Raw genomic sequence first — 25,515 nt, forward strand, 5'->3', positions numbered from 1 at the left:
TGCTTTCAAATTCCTTTTAAATTTTGAAAGATCATCAAGCAGTTCATTTTTTTTTTTATTATTATTATTCAATGTAACCTCCCACCTTCTTCCAGTGTATCTTGTTGAACTTGGAAATTTTTCTCTCAAACTCAGGAATCCAAATAACCTCGGCAATACCAAACAATGTCGGATCTTTCTGATTATATATATATATATATATATATATATATATATATATATATTATACTAGTCATCTGCCAAGCATTGCTTTTAGGAGTCATCAACTACAATTAAAATCAAAATATTGAGCTTTTCAGCCGTATTCACTACAATATAAACCAAGGATAGATGGATAACAAAACTTTAAAAATAACATTGTTAAAAATAAATGTATATTTGCACATGCATAGAAGATACACATTTAGTCAACTTATGCTTGCCAAGTTCCGATTTTGATCTTTTAGCCCCTATTTTTACCAGCTAAAAAAAAACAAAAAAAAAAAACAAATCGAATTTGTTCTATAGATCTAAATTCATTATATATCAAGTTTCAAGTCTGTAGACTGTGGTTTGGTGGAGACTATTCCACACAACCAGATAAGATCACTTTATATATATGATATATATATATATATATACATATATATATATATATATATATATATATATATACTAGCATGAGTGCCCCGCATTGCCCGGGTGTTTGGAGGTGTGTGTTGAGTAAAAAAAAAGTGGTAGTAGGAAGGCAGGCTCAAACTCGTACCACGAAGGAGGAAGAGAAGGAGGAAAAAACGTGACGTCTTTGCTGTTACAACCACTGCCAAACTGGAAGTGATGTAGGTTTAAATTAAGGCTAGACAATCAAAAAGAGGGGATGATTTTCGAAAATATCGGTGAAAAAAGCGACCCCTCCCTGTAGAAAAGTGCCCAGTTGAGGGTGAATAAACTAATGTTTTTAGCCAATTTTTCGATATTTGTCATCCGAAGGGTCGGGCTTCAAAACGATACCAATCTCATGAAAATCCGTCGCCTTTGTCAAAAGTTTTAGACAGACATACAAACATACATACATTTAAACAGACAAGTGAGATTTATATAATAGAATCATTCTTGTAAGTTGCATTCAACATAACTCTAAAGAATAGAAAGTGTGGGTTCAATTTTACATAAGATAGGATTTTTTTTTTTGATTTGTTTTAGTTTTTCATTTTACTTTTGATTTCAATAAATATTTGATTAACAATAATTAGTAATAAAAAAAAAACATAACTCAATGCATATTTATCAAAGTTACATATAGACGAGAAACACCTGCACATAAGCACACGTGATCTAAGTAAATTTATGCATTCTTCGATATAACTTCAAATATCATCTGATAGTTTGATAGGCCTCTTCGGACATTTAAGATTATTTTAGCCTCTCTGTGTTGACATGTAGCTCATTTTCTTGTACTGATGCATATCTTAACTAGCACGATAAAACTAAAATATCAAACTCCATCAGAGTCAGAGAAATGACCGAGAAATAGGACTGTTGTTAAAAATACTCAATTATAATATAGATTGATTTTTTCTTTTTTTTTTTTTGCTGTTGGTTGTTTATGACGTGTGTATGAATAAAAGTAATAAAATCAAAGTGTTCATGGAACTAATGATGATAGTCACAAATGACAATGAATATGACATTGGGTTGGACTATGATGCCAGTGATGGTGTCCAACATGTCCACAGAATTCCATCAACCATCTAATGTAATTTTGGATATATATCTTTTTAATAGCAATTTCTTTTACATTTTATTCAGATAATTATATAAAAGGAACTTTGGATGTGTGTGTGTGTGTGTGTGTGTGTATAAGTTTGTTCCCCATGATCTCGGAAACGGCTGGGATGATTTTAAAAAGTTTCCCACAATAGTACTTGATGTGTCTGGAAGTGTTCTTACGTAGGTTTTGTATCGGAATACATCTGATAAGTATTGAAAATTGATAATTGAAAAAAAAAAAAAAAAAAAAATCAGATTAAAGTCCGATTTTGGCCAAAGTTAACACTTTTATATAACCTAACATCACAAGCGCATTTGAGAAGTTTTACCACCACACAAGCAGAAAGGCCAAGTCTGTAAAATCTACTGTACATTCTTTTATGGGACAGGGACGCATTCAAAATGGTTTCTTTTTAGAACATGATTGAATCATGATACTCGACTTTTGTATGTTTAATTCAAGTAATCATGTAAAAATAATTTCATAAGATCAACAGTTGGTTCTCTGATAAAGACAGGAACGTGTTCGAAAGAAATGTTTCTATGTATAACACAATTGAACCATGACACTTGACTGTTGCATTTTAAACTTTAAGTGAAGCCATTATTTACAGATATTTTTATAAAATTAACAGCAGATTCTCTACACTACAATATAGACTACAATGTATTGTGGACTAAGTCTCTGCAGGAATGTATGTGAAGCTTCCTCCTGTAAACTGTAGAGGAGGTAGGGCTAGTTCCCTAACTAGAGCAGGCAATCAATTGATTTGATTAAAAAAATGGGCAATTTCACCGACTGAATGACAATAAAAGTATGAGAGGGTGGGACATTTGTTGATACTCATTAAATCCAGGACAACATCGGATCTCCCTGCTAGCATTCAGATAATCTTTAATTTAAAGAATCTATATAAGTTGAAAGTGGTGAAATGGATAACAACATTAACTAACAACCTATGGCGTGCCAAGTTTAAATCCTGCTGGTTCCATAAAACCATTTTCTGGGTTGAAATTTATTCCTATAACATTTATTATTGGCTAGATTTTAATCTTGAAGTGTTGTTTTTCTTAACTCCTTACATCAAATGACTTTATGCCTTGTCTGGAGCGATTTATATATATACTAGCGAGGGGTACCCAGCGTTTCCCCGGTGTTTGTAGGAGTGTGTGGTGTTAAATAAAAAAGAAGCCTTGAGCCGTTGGATCGAAGCCGAACTCCTTAGGCGAAGTTTGAAAATAAAATCGGCCAGCCAGAAGTGAAAAATGTTTGAAAGTCGTCGAGCGTTACGACGATGACGATGTAAGCATTGTTATAAGCGAAGTAAGAAAAGAAAACAACCTTTTAATTAAACGGGGGGGGGGGTGTAAAACACAAAAAAAAAAGTAAGGCAAACGAACGAACGTTACGTGAAAAATGGCTTAAATAATACAGGGTACACTATTTAAATTAACAAAAAATTGAAAAAAAAAAAAAAAAAAAACATCTCACACCACGATTCGAACCCAAAACGTTTAGATAATGAACCAAGGCCTTAACTACCTGAGCTAAAGCGACGTCTTTTAAGTTTGTTTGGTTTATCAACCATTTTAAGTAAATCAGGTCATGACGTCATCTGACGCATGCGTTGTTGACCCTCCCCTCTGTCGAAAATTGTCGATTTCGGGGTGTAAAAGTTAACGTTTTTCTCGTTTTCTGCCTAGATATCTCTCTCTCTCTCTCCGTTTGCGTCTCTCTCTCACGCTCACACACTCTCTTTCTCTCTCTCACTTCGTCTGCCTTACTCTAAAGACTGGAAAATCACGTCTGGCTGTTTTTATTTTAAAAAAAAAGAAAACTTCGATCGTTAATTTTTGTAAGCGTATTTTTTTTTTTACTTCACCTGTTTGGCTTGGCTTTATTTTTCGTTTAACTATCGTATCTACCTATTTTGAATGTGGTAATAACTTTGGTAACGTTGCCATAGCGTAGAAGTTCATAGTTTAGCTTTATTTAATTTTTTTTTACCGATAACAACATTTTTAAATTGTAAATTCAGACCGCCATTAGAGGTCGCTGACGTCAAGATCACGTGACATGACTCAGCGGGTTTTAAATACAAGTTGACCCAAAATAAACGGCCGCGTGTATACTTTATGTAGAAGAGTTGGCGGCCGTATTTTTTGGGGCAGTTATAAATCGATTTAAACATATGTAATATTTAACATTAAAATGGCACTTTTTTTGGCCCCCCCCCCCTGCAGAAAATCTATCAGTTGACGCACTTCTGATGGTCACTTTGGGCCAATTTTTCGATATTTGTCGTCCGGAAGGTTTCATATGAGACCAAGTTTGTGAATTTTTGTTGTGTCTGTTGAAAGTTTTTAGCAGACACACAAACATACATACATACACACACACAAACATACACACATTTTCGCTTTTACATATATATATAAGAAAAAAAAGATTTTTAATTATGAATGCAGGCAATATTTATATGGTCCTTTCTGTAAGTACCTAATTTTAGAAGGAATTTAAGAAACCGATATTAACAACAAAATCAAGCTGTTAAAAAAATACCATTTCCTATTTTTGTCTTTCATGTAATTAAAAGAAAAACCAAGAAAATGTGTTTAAGGTTAATATAACAATTAAATAATAAGAGAGAAAACATGGAAATTTTTTTTTAGAATGGAAACTTTTTTTTTTTTCATATTCACTAGCTAAACTATCCACCTGCATTGGTAGAAAAGTTATAATTAATCCCTTTGTATAGCTAGACAAAAAGCCTCAGATGAAATTTAAGTCTAAACAATATAGAGAGATGTGTGCAGAACAGGAGACTTCAATGGTATAGCCACATTGAAAGAATGGAGGAGAGTTCTTCGGTTAGTAGATGTAGTACAGTTGGGGTAGCAGGTCCAGTTCACATGAGAAGGCCAAGGAAAACATGAGAGGAAGTGATAAGGATGGACTTTAGAAAAAGAGGGATAAATAAAGACCTGGACAGAGATATGTTGGTTAAGAAATCAATTTCTAAAAGCTGTTTCATGCATGCTACCATGTAAAGATAACGTTAAACCGAATATGATGATGGCATGGTTGTATGAAAAATTATCAACGCACTCATGCATCTCTATAAGAGATCCTGTCCATTAGTTTGTCAGTGTTGCTTATATGTGAAATAGAATTTTAATCGTTAAAAACATAGATTGAATATCATACTTTAAAAATATGCTTACATGTTCATGAGATAATGAAAACTCTGGGTTTCTAAAATTGTAAAGTGTTGCCTTCTTTTGACTTGTGATTTATTTTCTGAACATTTTAAAGTTAACAGTGTTTTTAATTAACTTTTGCATAACCATATGTCTGCAGCTCCAACAAAACTAAAATACTTTAAGATAAAAGATTTAACAAGCATGACTCACAATACAGTTGATGCAAGATTTTGTTACTTGATCCCAGCTGAGGTCATTTCTCTTTTTGTTCAACGCAATTATAGACAGGTTGTGTTATAGGATTACCTTAGCGAATGAAGGTTTTGACAAACGTTCAACAATGGATGAATAATACAAAAATAAAGAGAAACAAAGCGATAAACAAAGGGAGATTGACAAAGAAAAAAAGAACGAGAGAGGTTGACAAAGAAAAAAAGAACGAGAGGTTGACAAAGAAAAAAAGAACGAGAGAGGTTGACAAAGAAAAAAAAGAACGAGAGAGGTTGACAAAGAAAAAAAAGAACGAGAGAGGTTGACAAAGAAAAAAAGAACGAGAGAGGTTGACAAAGAAAAAAAAAGAACGAGAGAGGTTGACAAAGAAAAAAAAAGAACGAGAGAGGTTGACAAAGAAAAAAAAAGAACGAGAGAGGTTGACAAAGAAAAAAAAAGAACGAGAGAGGTTGACAAAGAAAAAAAAAGAACGAGAGAGGTTGACAAAGAAAAAAAAAGAACGAGAGAGGTTGACAAAGAAAAAAAAAGAACGAGAGAGGTTGACAAAGAAAAAAAAAGAACGAGAGAGGTTGACAAAGAAAAAAAAAGAACGAGAGAGGTTGACAAAGAAAAAAAAAGAACGAGAGAGGTTGACAAAGAAAAAAAAAGAACGAGAGAGGTTGACAAAGAAAAAAAAAGAACGAGAGAGGTTGACAAAGAAAAAAAAAGAACGAGAGAGATTGACAAAGAAAAAAAAAGAACGAGAGAGATTGACAAAGAAAAAAAAAGAACGAGAGAGATTGACAAAGAAAAAAAAAGAACGAGAGAGATTGACAAAGAAAAAAAAAGAACGAGAGAGATTGACAAAGAAAAAAAAAAAGAACGAGAGAGATTGACAAAGAAAAAAAAAGAACGAGAGAGGTTGACAAAGAAAAAAAAAAGAACGAGAGAGATTGACAAAGAAAAAAAAAAGAACGAGAGAGATTGACAAAGAAAAAAAAAGAACGAGAGAGATTGACAAAGAAAAAAAAAGAACGAGAGAGATTGACAAAGAAAAAAAAAGAACGAGAGAGATTGACAAAGAAAAAAAAAGAACGAGAGAGATTGACAAAGAAAAAAAAGAACGAGAGAGATTGACAAAGAAAAAAAAGAACGAGAGAGGTTGACAAAGAAAAAAAAGAACGAGAGAGGTTGACAAAGAAAAAAAAGAACGAAAGAGATTGACAAAGAAAAAAAAGAACGAAAGAGATTGACAAAAAAAAAAAAAGAACGAGAGAGATTGACAAATAAAAAAGAGCAAGAGAGATTGACAAAGAAAAAAGAGCAAGAGAGATTGACAAAGAAAAAGGAACGAGAGGGGGCGAGAAAGAGAAAGGGGGAGCAACAGAGTTACAATATCAAAATACTAATACTGTCCATTTTATTTATGATTGGCCACTGGTTCAATATAATCAAAAGAAAAAGCTATCAGTAGCTGGCTGATCATTTGACAGTTCTGGAATTTTTCAAATAACTACCAGCAAAAGAATTGCAACATTTAATAACAGTTTACAACATGATATAAGTAGGTAGACATTATGACAACAGTTTTCATATATAAAACTAGCCTGGGTGCCCAGCGTTGCCCGGGTGTTTGAAGGTGTATATTGAGCAAAATGTAGTAGTAGGCAGGCAAGCTCGAACTTGTACCGTGAAGGCGGAAAAGAATGTGAAAACCAATTTTAAAAAACGTGACGTCTTTGCCGTTGCATCCATTGCCAAACCGGAAGTGGTGAAGGTTTAAATTAAGGATAATCAATCGAAAAGAGGATGACTTTCGAAAATATCAACGAAAAAAGCAATCTCTCCTTGTAGAAAAGCGGCCAGTTGAGGATGAAGGGATTAATATTATATTTTTAGCCAATTTTTCGATATTTGGCGTTCGAAGGTTTGAGCTTCATAACAATATTGATCTCGTGAAAATCTGTAGCCTTTCTCAAAAGTTTTAGGAAGACATACAAACATACATTTAAACAGACAGGTGAGATTTATATTACAGACTAGCGGGGGTACCTGGCGTTGCCCGGGTGTTTGGAGGTGTGTGTGTAGGGAGAGAGAGAGAGGGGGGGGGTAAAGAACTTTTTAAAAAATCGGACCCCCCCCAAAAAAAATAGCCAACGAACGTAAAACTTCTTTAGAGAAAAAAAAATAAAAAATATCGGACCCCCCCCCCCCAAATAAAAGGACGGCATTGTCCGGGTGTTTGGTGGTGTGTATGTAGGGGGGATGGCAAAGAATAAGCGAATTAATAACCCTGTTTAAACTTTTTAAAAAAATCGGAAAAAGCAAAACAAATAAAACAGTGAACGGGCGTAAAACTTTGTTAACACAATTGGATAAACAAAAAAAAAACAATATAAGGAAAAAAAAAACAAAAACAAAAAAACTCAGCGAAAAGCGAAAAAAATGGTATTAATAACCTATACTATAAGTATATCTGATAACTGGGATTGAACCTGAAATCTTTAGATAACGACGCTGTCACTTAACCCATCGCGCTATAGACGTGTGGATGAAAGTAGGTCGGTTTTACAGCATTTAAAACTAATTCAATGTACGTCTTTTGCACGTATTGACGCATGCGTAAAGCCATCTTGTCATGAAGATACTATTTTTTTTTTCACACCTCCCTGTAAAAAAGAGAGGCGTTAAAGATGAAGGAATGAATGTTTTTCCTCAATTTTTCGATATTTGTTGACCGGATGTTCGAGCTTTAGAATGATACCTGTCTGGCGAAAATCCGTGGCCTGTGTCGAAAGTTTTTGCGAGACATAAAAACATACATACATACATTTTCGCTTTTATATATATAGATTACAGATATGAACAAGCCCGCTAAAATGTGATATAAATGCTGACAAAATGCACTACATTAATATTTATAAAAAAAAAATAAAACGAATATCTTAAAAGAAAAGTTTTTACTTATACATGTTATATCCGTAAACAGTTTGAATATCATTTTCCAAATAAATTGCAGGCATTCAATTGCATATAATTTTATAACATTCATTGGTACGCTTTTTTTTTTTTTTTTTTTTTTTAAAGAAATCTTAAAACCATGTCATGATTTTAATTCATGTATTTATATGTAGATTTTTAAAACATTACAATAAAATATATATTCTATACTATTCCATTATTCTGAAAGTGCAATATCATACTTCGGTTGAATTCTGCATATCATATTCTGAAATCTAAATCGCATATTAAAGAATCTTGTATGTAGATCACACATTGAATTTGTAGATTTACTATGGTAAATATACTAGTGGCATGGCAAGGCCATAGAGGGAGACAACCGAAGCAGCAAAACTGGAGCTACCTATATATAAAAATGTAGGTAAATTTGGGCATATCTTATTGGTTTGAAATAATAGTTTTTTTTTTTACCAATTGTCATAAAATTTTAACCATAGAATAGTACAAGGTGGTCTCTAGAAAAACGGGAAATTTGTCAAACGGTAATATTTTTACAAAAACGAGGAATTATTTTTTTCTTTTTGCTTTTTTGAACTCGTTCCTTTTTGACAAGTAACAACTGCTTCAAGATATTCTCATTTCAAATTTGTTACAACATTATCAAACTGATGCTTTGTAATCGTTAAAAAAATTGATAACACAACTAGATATTTTGTCTGTCCTCAAGTCAGATTTTTATCTTCGAAAAGAATAATCCTGTGCTTTTAAAAGTCTGTCAACATGCCTAATTTTAAGAATCAAGATTGAAGAAGCTAATTAATCAGACGCAATAAAATTTTAACAAAATAAAATTTACGAGCTCAAATTTCCCGCTTTTCTAGCAACCACCCTGTATAAGCATGGCCAAAAAAAAAAAAAAAAGAAATAAAACGAATTAAAATCTATTAAAATCCATAATTCTTGAGCAACTTTTTTCTCCCAGAAAGAATAAAGCCTGAATTTTATTATATGAAAAGCAGAATAATATAAAACTTTTTTTTATTTTAAATAGAATTTTAAATTTTCCAAAAAACAATTCACCACCATTTTTGTCTCGATGGATAACATTTAAATATTTTTTTAAAAAGGTTTTTGAATCAATTTTTTTTTTTATTTTAAATTTAAAAATTTTGTATTAAATTATTATTATTATTAAATTTTTTATTTATAATTTTTTATTTTTTATGATTTCAGGTACAAAACATTTTTATTTATAATTATTATTATTATTAAATTTTTTTATTTTAAAATTTTCTAGCAACCACTCTGTATAAGCATGGTCAAAAAAAAGAAATAAAACAAATTAAAATCTATTAAAATCCATAATTCTTGATCAACTTTTCCCCCCCAGAAAGTATAAAGCCTGAATTTTATCATATGAAAAGCAGAATAATATAAGCTTTTTTTTTTTTATTTTAAATAGAATTTAAAATTTTCCAACAATTCATCACAATTTTTGTCTCGATGGATAACACATTTAAATATTTTTTTTAACGGTTTTTGAATCAATTTTTTTTTTTTTTCTAAATACGATTTAAGATGATTTACTATAAGAATATGCAAGACTATTATAACATAAGTACCTGAATTTCAAATGATTTCATCTTTTATCTCACTCTATAGATTTTGCATGACGAAATTAAAAACTCCTACACTTAATGATAGTTTGGAAGAAACTATGGTAGCCTTTACAGGATTAAATGAAGTTCATTTAGTCCTGTAAATTTCCATGTATTTTTAATGTTTCTTTTGCTGATTAGTGAAGACTCAACTTTCTTTTTCTCTTAGTTTCTTTTTTAATTGCATGACTTGATTACCATTTGTATTTTTCATGAGCCTTTTTTTCTTTTTATAAATTTCTAATTTTAATCTTTTTTTATACGATAAAACTAGGCCAACCTTTTATTTGGAGTGCTTTTGGAGGAAAATGTTCTAGCACTAGAGGAGATGGAGGCAGCCTTTCTTTCACAAGTGGTGGAAGTCCCAATTCTTGAAACGGGTGTCATAAAATCAACTGTACTACCCCATAATATATTTTTCTATAAAGTGCATGTAACTGTTGCATTTCATTGCTTTTTATTCGCTTACTAGCAAGACCTGTTAACCGACGCTCCCCATTTTAAGAACGGCTTTCAGAATAGATACCACTAACCTCCCCATCTTAACAGCGTTTGGAATAGACACCCCCAACATCTCCATGTAAAGAACGGCTTTTGTTTTTGCGGAGGGGGGGGGGTAAACGGTGAAAAAATAATTCCCCAAAATTTAACAATGATAATCGTTGTCGGCATACCCACCCGCAGATGCAAAAAAAATTTAAATGGAGGGGGCGCAGTGTTGATATGAGAGAAGTAGGTTTGTTTATCGCACATGCATACAAACCTGGCAGCCAGTGAATTACAGTGCATAATTCATGTCCTTATATCTGTAAGTACTTGTCTCTGCAAAATTTGAATGAGATTTTCTTAATCAGCATAGGCGAAAGCCTGAAAAAGTCATCATTCTAAAGAAAATTATAGAGGTGGACCTAATGTACAAATTTACGTCCCACCCATAAAAAAGTTAATGTGTGCGCAATGTTGAGAATCTAGTAGATGATATTGCCAAAGCATTTCTTTTTAATTCGGCAACAATTGTAATAGAGTATATTTAAGTACATAAAAAGGCAGAAAGGGAAAAATAACACTCTCTCTCCCTCTCTATCTCTCTCTCTGTATATATGCATATATTCTTCCCAACTCTCGCTTTTTACATTTCTTCATGGCAATGCTGAAGAAAAAACAATGAACATTTATTTCCTCTAACTCGCTTTGTACATTAGTTCCAGTAATTAATTATATTTTTTCAGACATAGTTACATATTTTTATATACTTTATTAAAATATACTTTATTTTAACCTGCACAATCTGTTACAATCGTCATCGAATTAAAAATAAATGTTTCGGCAATATCATCTATTGGATTCGACATTGCACACACGTTAAATTGCCAAAAGAAATTATCTTTTTAGCAAAATGCGCAATTATTTATCAAATTTTTTCTTTTTTTGGCATCGATTCTTCAAAGCATTTCCTATTTAATAGTAGATTAGCAATATTGGGCTCACTAAAAGAAAATTATTAATTTATTTTTCAAAGATTTAAAAGCAATGTTTTTCATAAAAATAATGAAAATATGTCTTTTTGCTAATCTGAAAGATAATTATTAACATATTCAACGAATTTCACACTTCAAAACACAAAAGATGAAAAATTAAACACATTCAAAATTCATATTTTTAACCTTAAAATCTGATATGTCTTTATTTACAATCCTTACCCTTCTCACAATACAATGTTTTGTTCAGTTTCGGCTGATTATTTTAAGCATATTTCTAAACACAAATAAAGAGGAGCTTTTGAAGGATATATATATATATAAAAATAAATCGATTATGAAGAAAAATAAGTACACCATTATAAAGTTCATTCTGCACTCGATAATTGAAAATTTTGTATTGATTGAATAATTACTTGATTTTTGGTAGATTTTTAAAGAGAGACTCCATTAAAAACAATTACCCCGCCTCTTCCGTTTTGGCCGTTCCTAGAAAATTATAATCTTCAAAAAGCCTGCAAATTTTTATGTAGTTTCGTCTCGTACATATGAGTATTTCGATATTCAATTTGGCTACCAGTATAGATATACCCACACACACACACACACGTGTGTGTGTGTGTGTGTGTGTGTGTGTGTGTGTGTGTGTGTTGATATAGAAAAATTTACATGGTTACGCCACTGAACATGCTAAAACCACAAGTATTACGCCACTCTCTTTCAAAGCCTAAGCCTAAACATGGATTCTATGAACAAAGCTTCTTTCCTAGAACTGCCCACCTGTGGGATTGTGTTCCACTGGTCTGCTTTCCAAATGACTACAATATTGTCTTCAAGTTCAACGTAAACAAGTTCTTATTGAACCATCCTCATAAATAATCTAATTATACCAAATTACCACTACAAACGATTATTATGCAACTGTCCCAATGACTACAATACATACATTAAACCTTATCCTTGAGTGGCCTCCGGGCTTTGATATGTGGTTAAAAAAAAGACAAAAAAACTATAATGTAATAATTACACTTAACTTTCAAAATCATCTTTAGAAAATAGTAAAATAACAGTATAATTGAGAGAAAAAGTGAGTTAAAAAAAAAATAAAAAAAATAAAAAAAGACCAACATTGGGTAAGTACAGCTAGTTACCAAAACAATTTCACAAAAAAAAAAAAATAATAATAGATAAATAAAATAAACATAAATAATAATAATAAGACATCAGTTTTTAAGATTTTTGTCATAAGTACAGACCAAAGGTATTTCCACAAGTGTTAAATAATTGCTGTTTGACATTTAGAAATGATTTATGAATGTTTACACTTTGCCCTCACTGTCGGGGTTAGAGACAGGAAGAAAAGTTGCAGGGAAAGAACAAAAATGTCATGATAATCAAACGAGATACAGAGAAATTTAACTTCTCATAAAGTGTCACATTTAATGGGTGCTCATTATTCACCTGAATAGAGCTCATAAAACAAAATAACATTGAAAAGCAAAAATATTTGTAGATTGCTTTATATATTGTATTTTCAGAGAAATTCTTTTGTAAAAAAAAAAAAAAAAACACTCAGACACGCATCAAAATAATATTATGTAATTGATAAATGTCATGAAATTTGTTTAAACGTTTATAAACGTTATTAATTAACGATTAAATTTATAAGAGGCAAAGTAATAAAAAAATAAAAGAAAAGAACATAACCATAAAATATTTTATTATTAATTTTATGTTTTTCTTCTTTGATATAAAATAAAAGAAATTTTGGCACTTGGTTTACATTGGTAACCTTTTAAACCAATGCCTTTCAGGTGAAAACATTACATACTTATGTGTCATGCTGAAATTAGTATAAATTCCAAAACTTACGAAAAATTATCCAGTAGATGATCTGCTAGATGTATTTTAAATAATAAAAAAAAAAAATCAGCCATTATTAAGTTCTCAGATAACACGTTTAAAGATGGTATACTCTTAATTTAAGTCAAGGTTATCTCCCTTGTTTGTCATACTGAATTGGTTGCACAATTCTTCCACATTAAAGATATAATACAACTCGATATTTCAATAAATTTTACTTTTAATTGTAATTAATTTTCTACTGGATCATTTTTTTTTTTTTTTTTTTAGAGTTTATGGTTATTTTGCCATGACATGTATGTTTTCACTTGAAATGTGTTGGTTTAAAAGATCACGAATGTAAACAAACATCAAAATTTTTCAGAAAAAAAATTGTTTTATTCATTTATTTATATTTTTTTTTTTTTTTTTTTACATTTTAGCATTTTTCAAGTGGGGCTAAAAGATGTACTTAACCTATGGAGTAGAGGTGTGAGGACAGTGGCATTAACCAAAATTAATTTCGGTAAATTTGTCATCTTTACCTCACACCGTATTTATCAGTAATCAATCTAGACCATCATGCACTTCTGATCCACGCTCAGATTCCTTTTTTTTTTTTAAATCATTTTCAAGTTAAAAATAAAATAAATTAAAATGTTTTATTTCCTTTTCATAGGTAGTAAGTGTGGATGCAGACCCCATAATATTACCGTATTCCTTTAGATAAAGATAAAATATATACTTATCCAAGTATTCTAGGTAAGGTACTTACCTAGAATAAGTCTGCTCATAAGGATGGGTCTATCTCAAACTTGAGCAGTTTATGAACAAACAATTAACTCTCCAGCTTGGAAGTCAATGCAGAGTGTAGTTTTTAAACATGTTATATAAACAAGATAGCTTCACTAAATTGAACAGAGAAAATTAAAAAGATTTTTTTTTAATAATTAAAAGAGTTGACTATTTTACATAAAGAAAATTAATCTTTCTTAGATTATGCTTTTGCAAACATTTTTTTCATTCTCTTCTATCTGTCATCTCCCTTTAGTCAAACTTGCTAAAAAAAAAAAAAAAAAAAAAAAAAAAACATAGATAAGAAGTACATCAGAAAAGAGGGTACTAGTTTTAATTTTAACAGACAGAAATCCACAAAGCTGGGATTTGATATGCCAATGCATACATTTTCTCCTGTTTAAGGTAAACTGTTTTTATCTGGTTATTGCAGTTAAAAACATTTTAATTTTTGTATTTATTTTGTATTTATTTAGATTGTAATTATTCACGGTTGAGCTGGTAGCCTTTCAAGTTGAAGACCAACTAATCCGCCATGACACCAAACGGATCTGTGCAGTTTGCTTTGATATCTGCACTAACCAGCTTTCAGATTAAGATGAGTGACAAGAAACAAAATGGCTTCACAACACAAGGAGTTTTGGCTGAAAGGTACGAATTATCTCTTTGCTTCATAACTACAAGTGAAATATTAGTGTAGACTATACTTTCAAGCCTTGAGAGGTAAACTTTTGTAAAAGTAGATGTAAGAAAATGGTTGAAAAGAATTTGACAGTGGAATTTCCAATATTAAAAAAAAACAAAAAAAAACACTGCTGCAAAAATTACAGATTTCCAACTTTGACTGACAAGTTGGAAAATTGGTTGAAAGCAATCAGATTTTCAAATCCTGTAATAAGTGCCAATCATAACTATCCAGAGTGTAAAGTTAACCAATAAAATATCTGATTGCCAACAAAAATCAATTTAAAAAATGAATAAATAAAAAAAAAAAACACTAACTACACACTTACCAATCAACTATGAAATAAACTCTTCTCTTGTACCCGCCCCGACTAATAGGTCCGTTTTCTCTACCAATCGAAATGGACTCAACTATTAAGTCTTCACTGCATAGTGTGTTTATTCCAAGTACCATTTGGCAAGGAATTGTTTTGGACCTGTACAAAAAATTGCAGACTCTCAAATCTACTTATGTAGGACAAAGAAGACTATCCAATCTAATATCAATTGTTCAGTCAAATGAAAATCCTATAAATTCACAGTTGCCCGGGTGGTTTTGGTCTAGTAAATCTAAACAAATGACTCAACTTAGAGAATGTGCAAGATTGCATATCCTTTTAAAATCATTAACTGATGCGTAAGGAAAAAAAATTGTTATTCTTAACTAGCAATACCTACCTGATATTGTTCTTTCATTTCTTTTCAGTTTTAAATCTCAAAAAAAATTTTTAAATCCAGTAAATTATATTCTCTTTATCCTTAATATGACACCAGTATTTGGTGTTGTTTGTGGTGGGACTTCATTATGCACTTTTGATAGTCTTGTCAAAATGCTTGCTGAATTAGAGACGAAACCAGAGATATTACAGCAATACTTTTGCAGCCTGGGAAGCGGCACAGCCTCATACAATTGTTGGTCATGCCTAACATTGTGTGACCTCACATGATTTACTAAACCGGTTTTAGACAGAAGAAATCTGCCGCAGATTGTGCATTTCGGTTCTTGTTGCAGTTCAGTATACATTCATACACATACTAATCCATATAATAAACATTGTTTGATATGTGCTTATAACTCCATACAATCTGACTGAACCTGAAAGTGTAAAATTTGAAAATCAAGACATTATATACATATTTAAGATTACTGGGAGATAATCCCAGCAGAGTGGTCGAGTATTTAAAAAAAAAAAAAAAAAAAAAAAAAAAAATTCTAATATATGTGTTACAAAAAATCAGAAAAACATCAGTACCAAATCCCAGCAAAGGTGCCCTATTGATTACATATGCTGGACTTTAAGCTATCGACGCTATAGTCTGACAAAAGTGACCAACTATACGTCTCCTTTGTTTTGAATTGAAATAAATGGTATTTCTGATCTTCTGTAACACATAATAATGATAAATTAGTTTGAACGCTATATATATATATATATATATATATACACACACATACACGCGAATATATATATATATATATATATATATATATATATATTTGTGTGTATTGATATTCATATTAAAAACCCTTTTTTCTATTTATTTAAAAAGATAATACAATTTTGTTATACATGGGTCGTGGAATTGCATTCACTAGCAAAAGATCTAGCTAATTTGCATCTTCTTTTAAACATTCATTTTAATTAATTCCCTTTTAGTTTTTTAGTTTTCTCATAGGATGATCATCTTTAGTGAACTATTACATGTAATTATATTCATGCAGATACGTGATTTATACTTGTGTAATATTTGCGTAAAAAGGTTATAGTAAGCACAAACCTCTTATATATATATATATTTATTTGTTTAAAAAATTTTGCCTACCAAACTTCATTAGTTTTTGGTTTGCAGACATGAAACCTCATATATAGGTATTCAAACTCATACAAAACTTTATATTTGGGTTTAAACCGGGGAAAATATATGCAAAAGTGTGAAAATTCAAGAAATTAAATTTGTCAGGTGAAGGTCATACAACAGCATTACGAATATGTATGCGTAATGTAGTAGCTATTGATTTATTATTTTTAGCCTTGCAGCAAACAGGTCTTCATAGATCAGATAGATAATGTCAAAGAAAAAAATAAATCTTAAGCTAAACATTTTGGTTTTGATTCTCGGTAGTAGCGCACGTCTTTTTTTTTTTTTTTTTTTTTTTTAAACCTTCAAATCATTACTACATATTGTGTCCAATATGATATAAAAATAAATACAAAATCTGCATTGATCAAAATATATTTAAGCGTATTTTACGACTGGGCAATGCCGGGCGGCCTGCTAGTATATAACTATGTATCATGCTTTCTTACAGGTCTTGGTAATATAGAGGTTTTGAATATTGAAATTTAGTATAATGAACAAGGTAAGTATACAATAAAAATTTCCTTATTGATCAGTTGAATACAAATTTCTGTTAACTTGTCTGTTTTAATGGTTGCAAGTGTGTTACAAGAAGTTACAAGCGTGTTACAAGAATCCAAATACATTTTGGTAAATTGGGTCTTTACTCCCAACCATCCTTAAAACACAGATTTCCTGGAAATCAATGAAGTGCACTACTACTCCAAGTCTAACCTCTTATAAACATTTCTATTCTTACTTGTTAATTTCTATATATTATTATAAATAAAATAAACACATTTCACGATAAGTGCCATGTGTAATGTAGTTTTAGAGAGTATATCCTTAAAGGATCATCTATTTCCATTTTCATGTTATAAATACAATAAAATAAAGTCGTCCAAAATGATCGCAGAACCCATAGATATTATCACAATGATCAAAACAAAATATACTCATCCAGATATGTTATGAAGATCTATCTCCAAAACTTTTATGGCAACAGACAAGAACTACAATTTATTCAAGGGTTTGTACACAAAAAAAAAAAAAAAAAAAAAAAAAAAAAAAAAATGAGCCAACCTTGATAATCAATGTGCTGTCAGAAGTTGAATATACATATATATACACACACACACACACACACACACACACTAGTAGGCGCCCAGCATTGCCCGGTCATAAAATATGCAATAAATATTACATCTTAAATAAGGCAGAATTCTTATTTATTATAAACAGAAATACCGTAGTATTAAAAGTAATGATAACCATTAGGCCAGTTGATACGATCTTTAAAAAATGTTTTCAAACCTACTTATTATTAACATAAGGAATCTGTCTTGTGATCCATTCACGCATGTGCATTCGTGAAACAGTTAACAGATAAAAATCCGATTACCCCCTCCTCTCCACGTACCAATTTTTAAATTTTGATCCCTTAGCAGCTCTTTTTTTTCTGAATGAAAACCGATTAAAAAGTTTTCTAAATGTCTAAATACTCTATATTACCAATTCTGATTCTTTCACTTAGTTACTTACTCGTCTGTTTTACTTTTGTTTCTTCCTTGTGTCCAAGGGTTGGAACTTCTACAATGTTGAGCAGTTCCGATGCTCGCTCACCATTGCTTGGTCGGTGCTCTTCAAATTCTTATTGATACAGTCGGTCCATCTTTTCTGTGGGTGGCTTTGAGAATAGGAGCTAGTGATGATGCTCTCAATTTTTCTAAGCCACACACTATAATCCATGCACTGAAGGTGACTGTATCAGTGCAGCCTGCTATACGAAAGAACCTCCATCTAAATATTTAGCAATTGAGAGTGGATTTTTTTTTTTTTTCTTTTTTTTCCAATTTTCGGATTACTGTAATTTCACAAGGTTGGTTGATAGATTTTAGTTTTACTGATAGTTTAAAATAAATAAAAAATTTATTACTATTATTAGACAATCAAGAAAAACAAAAGAATTATTTTTGGTATCGGAAATTAGGCCAAAAGTTTTCCAAATCCAATACCCCCCTTCCCAAGTTCCGATATATTTGATTCCCAATTTCAGTTAATCATCCCAACACTAATATAACATGCTCATGTGTAAAAGTCAATCTTTATATTGCCATTTTCAGTTACTGCTGCACATAACTGATACTTAAAGAATATTGTTCAATAGCAGTAATAACTTTATTGCTAAGCAACTGCATACTGAAACTATTATATAAAAGTAACTTTGTATGTGAGTTCCTTCCCTATGGACTCGAAAACGGCTGGACCAATTTTTATGAAATTTCACACAAATATACTTTATGTATCTGGCACTGTACTTAGATGGGTTTTATATCAGAATGTCTTCGATAAGTGTCGATAATCGAAAAAAAAAAAAAAAAAAAAAAAAAAACTGATCAAAGAAGGAACAGATGATTTTGACCGAAGTTAACACCTTACACAGCCCAACATCACAAGTAGATTTGAGAACTTATTACCATACAAGCAAAAAGGCCCAACATATAAAATCAACAATAGGTCCTTTGATATGACAAGATCGCGTTCAAAATGTCTTTGTTTAAAGGAAAATTTTAATATATTTTATTGATTTTTTTTTTTTTTATATATATAAAAATTATCCACATGTGTAACAGATTTTATTTCAACTAATACACAAGTAAAATATTAACCTAGTTATATCAAGTTCTAAGTTAGACCAGGAGCAATATTTTAACCAAGTTTAGCGACAATTGGTCAACTGTTTTGGATGCAAGGTTGTATACAAACAGTAACAAACTCAATTGAAAACATAACCTTTTCGGCAGAGGTAATAATTGCTTTTTCTTTCCAATAAAAATAATCCACATACATGTAACAGGTTTTATTTGAACTAATACTCAAGTGTGAATTCCAGGTAATAATACATTTTCATTACTATAAAATTTAAAATATTTATTTTCATAAATAAACAAGACAAAAGTTTTATTGTACTGTTGAAAACATGAAAATATGATAGGTGAGGATAGGAGGATAGTGCTCATTCTACTGCAATTACTACCACTTGCAGCATTATCATAAAATGTTCTGGTTAACCTTGATGTGACGTTTAAGTGACCCAACTGAAGTTCATTTTTTTTCCAGGTACTCTACATATAGAAACATTAGTCAAACCAAACTCTAAAACGTCCGTGTATTTGTGACGAGTATTACTGCAACAAACCCTTCCACTTTCATTACAGCTTAAATCACTTTTAGATGCTACAGATTATAATAAAATGATCTTAAATTTTTTGCATACAAATTCCTAATGATGGATGCGATTCCTTTCAAATGATGTCTTTAACCGACTGCTTTTACTAACAACAATCCAAGAGTTAACTTCCCCCCAGGCATTAATCTTGATTATATTTGTGGATAATAATCAAAATAAATTTTACAAAAAGATTTCACAAAAAATACTGCAAAAATTACACAAAGAATATGACACAGAGCCAAAATAGTTGGCTTGGGATAGGGATTATCCATCATTCTTTTGGTCTATTCTCTTAAACTAGTTCCAGACACTACATTTGCATTGTGAGTCGTGGGTTTCAACTTTTTATTTATTTATTTATTTATTTTTTTATTTTAAAAAAAATATATGTACAATGTTTTATCTCATTTTGGGTTTGTGTGGTGGACGCTTCTCTTCAATTGTCCATATAACAAATTGTTTAGCAATTTGGTTATCAGTCATTCTTACCAATTTGTCCACTCCATATAGGCATTTCAGACTCAATTCTGGTGCAGTAACGCCATTCAAGAACTTCACTGTTACTTACATTTTCCAACGTATGTCAAGTAAACGTTGTCAGTGAAAACATTCCAACCTCCTTAAGTTTTTTTTTTCACTAAGTGCCGCAAGTCTTACATGCTTAAGGCACAAGCATCAAAACATGTTTTGTATGCCTTTATTTTGATCTCATTTGAAATACCACACTGACTCCAAAGATGCTGGTCTAATTTTCCAAATGTGTTACTTGCATTTCTAATTCAAAGATTTCCTTGTGCACTACATGCTTAGTTTGATGGCTAGATAAATACAGATCTGTTTACGATCTATTGCAATGTATATGCAGGGTTTCAAATTCTTTAATGATGCAAATTTATATATATATATATATATATATATATATATATATATATATATGCACAAAAGTAAAATTACATAACCATTAGAATGAACCTATGCAGATCAATCTATATTTCCATGTAGGTTCTTCCTAATGTTTAAATAATTTGATATTTATTTATGAAAGCTTTAATTACACATTAAGCATTTTTGAAAACAAAAAAATGTTTTTTTAGTTCAATATACTTAAACTTCTTTTTTTATATATATTTTACATATGGATGATTCCAATATTTTTCCAGATTCTGTTTTAAATTTCCAATGCTATTACAATTACCATTCTTTTAAATTCCTTATTATAGAGTGTGTGTGTGGGGGGAGGGGGTAGGATTACAGCAAAAAAAAAAAAAAAAAAATACATTTGTTGGGGGAGGGGGATGATCTATAGATTTTAGTTTTATTTACAGTTTAAAATCAATAAATTATTTATCATTTAATCATTAATACGAGCCATGGAAAATTAAATTTTGAACAAAAACAAATAAAACAAAAAAAAAAATCATTCTTGGCATCCAAAAATAGGCACCAATTTTTTAAATTAGAATACTCCAACAAATTTCAGTTTTTTTTATTTCAGATTTATTAATTATCCCAACAGTATATAAATATATATGTATGTGTGAAAATCTGTCGTAGGATGGATAATATTAATTCTCCTTAATAGAATAGAAGTTTTACACCACTTTTTAGATCTTACAAAGATTGAAATGAAGATATAATATTAAACCTTACATCTAGAATAGTTATTTTAATTTTGCTCAACATCCATCCTATAATTTTTATTCTAGGAAATGTTTTGAATTTAATGCTTAAGTTTTCCAAGAATTTAATAAAAATTGTATATTTTATACAGATGACTGTATATGCATTCCATTTGTGTGCAGAATTTTATTTGAATTAGCCGTAATGTAAGAATAAGTGAATATTCACAAGTTTCAAAGGCCACTTACAATATTTTATTATGACAACATTGTAAATAGATATTAGAAATGAAGTTTCACTATCTATTATATTCAAATAATTACAAGAAATATATATCCAAATTTCAGAATATGTTTTTAAGTTCACTCCGAAACAGCTGAACTCATAATCTATACATAACAGCATCTCGGGTGAGGTTTTTCTTTTAGATAATGTTATACAAATCTGTATTTATGCTAAACATCCATAAACATTACTCACATTTTACTTTATTTTAAAAACTAGCAGGGCGCCCGGTGTTGTCCGGTCATAAAATACATATAAATATTATAATTTAATTAATGTAGAATTCTTATTATAAACAAAAATACCGTAGATAATACCTAGTTAATGCTAAATTCCTTTAATAAAAAAAACTGAAGTAAAAAACAAAAATAAAAAAAAAGGAAAGAAACAGAGACATGAGCATGCAATATGTTTTTCTAAACAATTCATTTCTTGTAAGTAAGAAAAAATACTCAAGCTGAGATCGAAACCAAAACCTAAAGACAGTGAGTCAAGTACGTACGATAACCATTAGGTCAGCTTGACATAATCTTTACATAATGTTTTCAAACCTACTTATTCTTAACATAATGAATGTCATGTGAAAAAGTTGATAAACAGATAAAATTCTGATGATCCCAACGTACCAATTTTTCAATTTTGACCCCTTAGCAGCCCTTTTTCGAGATGAAAACCCGAGTAAAAAGTTTTCCACATGTCTGAATACCCTATATAGCAAATTTTAAGTATGTAAACCAAACATTCGTTTAGTATATAGGTTGAGAAGTGTCCTCACACACACACACACACACACACGCAGTCTCACTTGAAAAAAAAAAAAAAAACGTTATATGAAGTTCAAGTGTTAGAGCAGATGTACATGGTGTTCACATTTATTCCTGTGTAACGTCAGGTGTGCCTACACACAAATACAAAATATTATGCCATAAATTTTGTATTCTACTGAATTATAATAGAGAAGCTCTGTTTATTTATTTATTTGCAAACTATTATCCTCATCTTCATAGTTATTATTTCACAACATTTCGACCAACTATTCCTCTGGCCTTCTCAGGTGATTAACTGCAACAGGATAGGAATGACGAGTCTTAACTGTATCCTCACTAATTACTGCCTTCCATAGTTGTTGTCGTCTCAGATTTTGGCCAACTAATCCTCTGGCCAGCTTTAGGTAGGATTGAAACCGCTATCTTCCGACAATGCTCACTTGGAACCGTAGAGACTTAACGCCTCTATCCACTGCATCCAAAGGGCGATCAAATTACTGAGGATACAGTTATGAGACTCAGCATTCCTATCTCGTCATGGTCAACTACCTGACAAAGGCGAGAAGAATAGTTAGTCGTTGTGAAACAACAACTATAAAGATAAGGATAACAGTCCGCAAATAAATATACAAATTACTCATCTCAAAGGATTCCAATAATAAAATAATATGAGTTCTGTTTAACTTTGGATGATAACTATTGAGTTTAATTTTACCTGCAATACTTATTTATATCTGAGGAGTATATAACATTTTATTAAAAAAATAAATAAAAATCGGTGATATATGATATTACTGAAGTTATAATTATTCAACTAAACGTTTCTTTTATTATAGATATACACATATATATATATGTGTATGTTGGGACGATTAATTGAAAATCCAAATAAATCAGAATTTTGGGGGATATCAGAATCAGAAAAAAAAAGTTATGTCTATTTTCTAATGCCAAAAACAATTCTTTTGTGTTTTTGTTTTTATTTGATTTTGTTTAAAATAAAATCTCCCACTAATGACAAATAAATATTTAATTTCAAGCTACCAGCAAAACTAAAATCTAGAGATCACCCCCCCCCCCCAGTGTATTTTTATGTTTGAGAAAATATCTACACATTTAACATGTGTTTTTTACGGTGATCGGGAAAAAATAACAACTCTGTAGTTGAATATTTAGAGATATATATATATATAAAAAAAAAAAAAATCTGAATCGAAATTAGTAAGGAATTGATAAAAAAAATATTGGAATGGTCCCATCACTAATATATATCAACCCCTTTTTCGATTATACATATATATAAGCTGAAATAAAGAGTACTATTGTAATCCGTTTTTCAAAGAAATTTATTTAATTTAAAAAAAAAAAAAATGTCTACCATAACTTAAAGAAGAATACCGATTAATAAAGGAAAAAGAGTCTTGTACAGTTATAGGATATACCCCGAAAGAGAATGGGTAGGGTGAAAGGGAGAGAGAAATACCAAAAATGTTTGCTATCTTATCCCTGGACCCCTACCTTTTCAAAAAAAGGCACCATTTTGTGTATCGCCTTAACAAAAACTGAGGCAACAATAGTTTATTTGTTAATTAAACCATTTTAGTTTTTAAGTACAATTGTTTGATAACCGAAAAGACTCTTTGAATTAAGGGGAAAAAAGAAAAAAAAATTAAGATGCTTCAATGGGACACTTATTTCTGAAAGGGTGAATTTAAGTGCCAGAGTTCTTAGTCACACAATTAAGCTTGAAAGAGAACCGGAAAAAAAAAAAAAAGAAAAGAAAAAAACTTATGAAAATGAATAAAATCGAGAGAGAAAAAAAGAATACAGCAAGCAAAGAAATACCTTTTTTTTTTTGTTTGTTTCCCCTCTCTCTCTCTCGTTCCAGTTATGTCTAATCACCTTTTCGGTTCCTTTTCATCAAGGATCTCCGTCTGCAACACACAGACACGGTAGCAAAAGGCCAAATATCTTGGGATGATATCACTAAGATTGTTCACCGGTTTAGTTTTCAGGTACAGAATTCATTCAAGTAGAAGATCCGGAGAGGTACAAGACTGATCGAACCAATCCATAAAAAGGGTCACTGTGATCACCATCACAACAACAACAATAAAGATAATGGAAGCGCTGAAGTTCTTAAAAATCAAAAAATCTTTGTAACTATATGTTATATATTTTTTTAAATGCACTTAAATAATTAATGGTATTTCATCCTTTTTTTTGTTGTTGTTTCGTTTAAAAATAAAAAGTACTATTTAAAATGCAAATACTCATGTACGCTTCGGATACCCTGTTTATTATGTGTGCTTAGCTGCCTGTCTGCTATGCCTAATTTTCTTGTTATGACCCGGCCCTGATGCCCCTGTAATGATAAGGCTGATGATGATGATGCCGGCTTGTAGTAGTTTGCAGAAGATGAAGATATATTCCCTCAGCTGCCTGAGAAGTGAGGAAGGAAGACTACATAGGAGGGGTATGAACAACGTGGGCAAAGGAAGAGAGCAGAAAGAAGGCAAGAGAGTGAGAGAGGAAATAGAAAAATAATGATGGTGAGAGGGGGACAAAGAGGCAGACATAAGGTATTGGTTTGCTGAAAGAAAAAAAGGAGGGGGGGGGAATGTTCCTGACAGTCAGCTGGAACTGGATTCTTCTTTACTGCCAACAGCATTACATGCAGTCATAGACTTGGAAGCTAAGCTGGGTATTTAAGAAAGGGAGAGGTCTATGGGGGAAAAAAAAAAAAAAAAAAAGAAAAGGTGTTTAGTTGAAGCAACCGGAAGGCAAAAAGAAAAGGGTTTTTTAAATAAGATATAACCCTGGGAAGAACCCCCTAAATTGAAAAGTTGAAATAGATGCTAAATAATACCCAAGATGATTAAAAATTGGCGTTAACTGCTAAATAACTAAAGAATTAAATTTTGGCAATTAATGTTTACTAATTTATTTATGGGGTTATTTTTAATATTTTTCACTAATTTTTTTTTAAATTGAAATTGCACTAGACAAGGCATGAAGCCATTTAATGTAAAGAGCAACTAAAATAAAAAAACAAAAAAAAAAATTCATAGTCAAAAAACTAGTCAACGCTATGTGTTAGATGGATAAATTCAGATTAAAAAAACAATTTTCCCCTTTATCAGAAATATCAC

The 25,515-nt window shown here is 30.8% G+C and overlaps 1 protein-coding gene and 1 long non-coding RNA gene across 11 annotated transcripts in view; one reads left to right on the forward strand and one right to left on the reverse strand.

Annotated features, from left to right (window-relative positions):
* Window positions 1–25,515, reverse strand: part of LOC145287858 (serine/threonine-protein kinase PAK 3-like) — a 268,674-nt gene that overhangs the window by 145,642 nt on the left and 97,517 nt on the right. The window lies entirely within an intron of this gene.
* The window catches only part of LOC145287861 (uncharacterized), a 233,559-nt gene that overhangs the window by 51,893 nt on the left and 156,151 nt on the right, over window positions 1–25,515 (forward strand). For 5 of the 9 annotated variants that reach the window (XR_013869214.1, XR_013869215.1, XR_013869213.1 and 2 more), the window contains one exon: window positions 14,374–14,548. This is a non-coding gene — a long non-coding RNA (uncharacterized LOC145287861). Of the gene's footprint in view, window positions 1–13,545; window positions 13,629–14,373; window positions 14,549–16,931; window positions 16,983–25,515 lie in introns of all 9 variants that reach the window. The other 4 variants (XR_013869217.1, XR_013869216.1, XR_013869218.1 and 1 more) reach the window with 2 other exon arrangements.

Source organism: Euprymna scolopes, chromosome 11 (genome assembly GCF_053919585.1).
Source record: "Euprymna scolopes isolate OS-2025 chromosome 11, ASM5391958v1, whole genome shotgun sequence".
In the NCBI taxonomy this organism is placed as follows: domain Eukaryota; kingdom Metazoa; phylum Mollusca; class Cephalopoda; order Sepiida; family Sepiolidae; genus Euprymna; species Euprymna scolopes.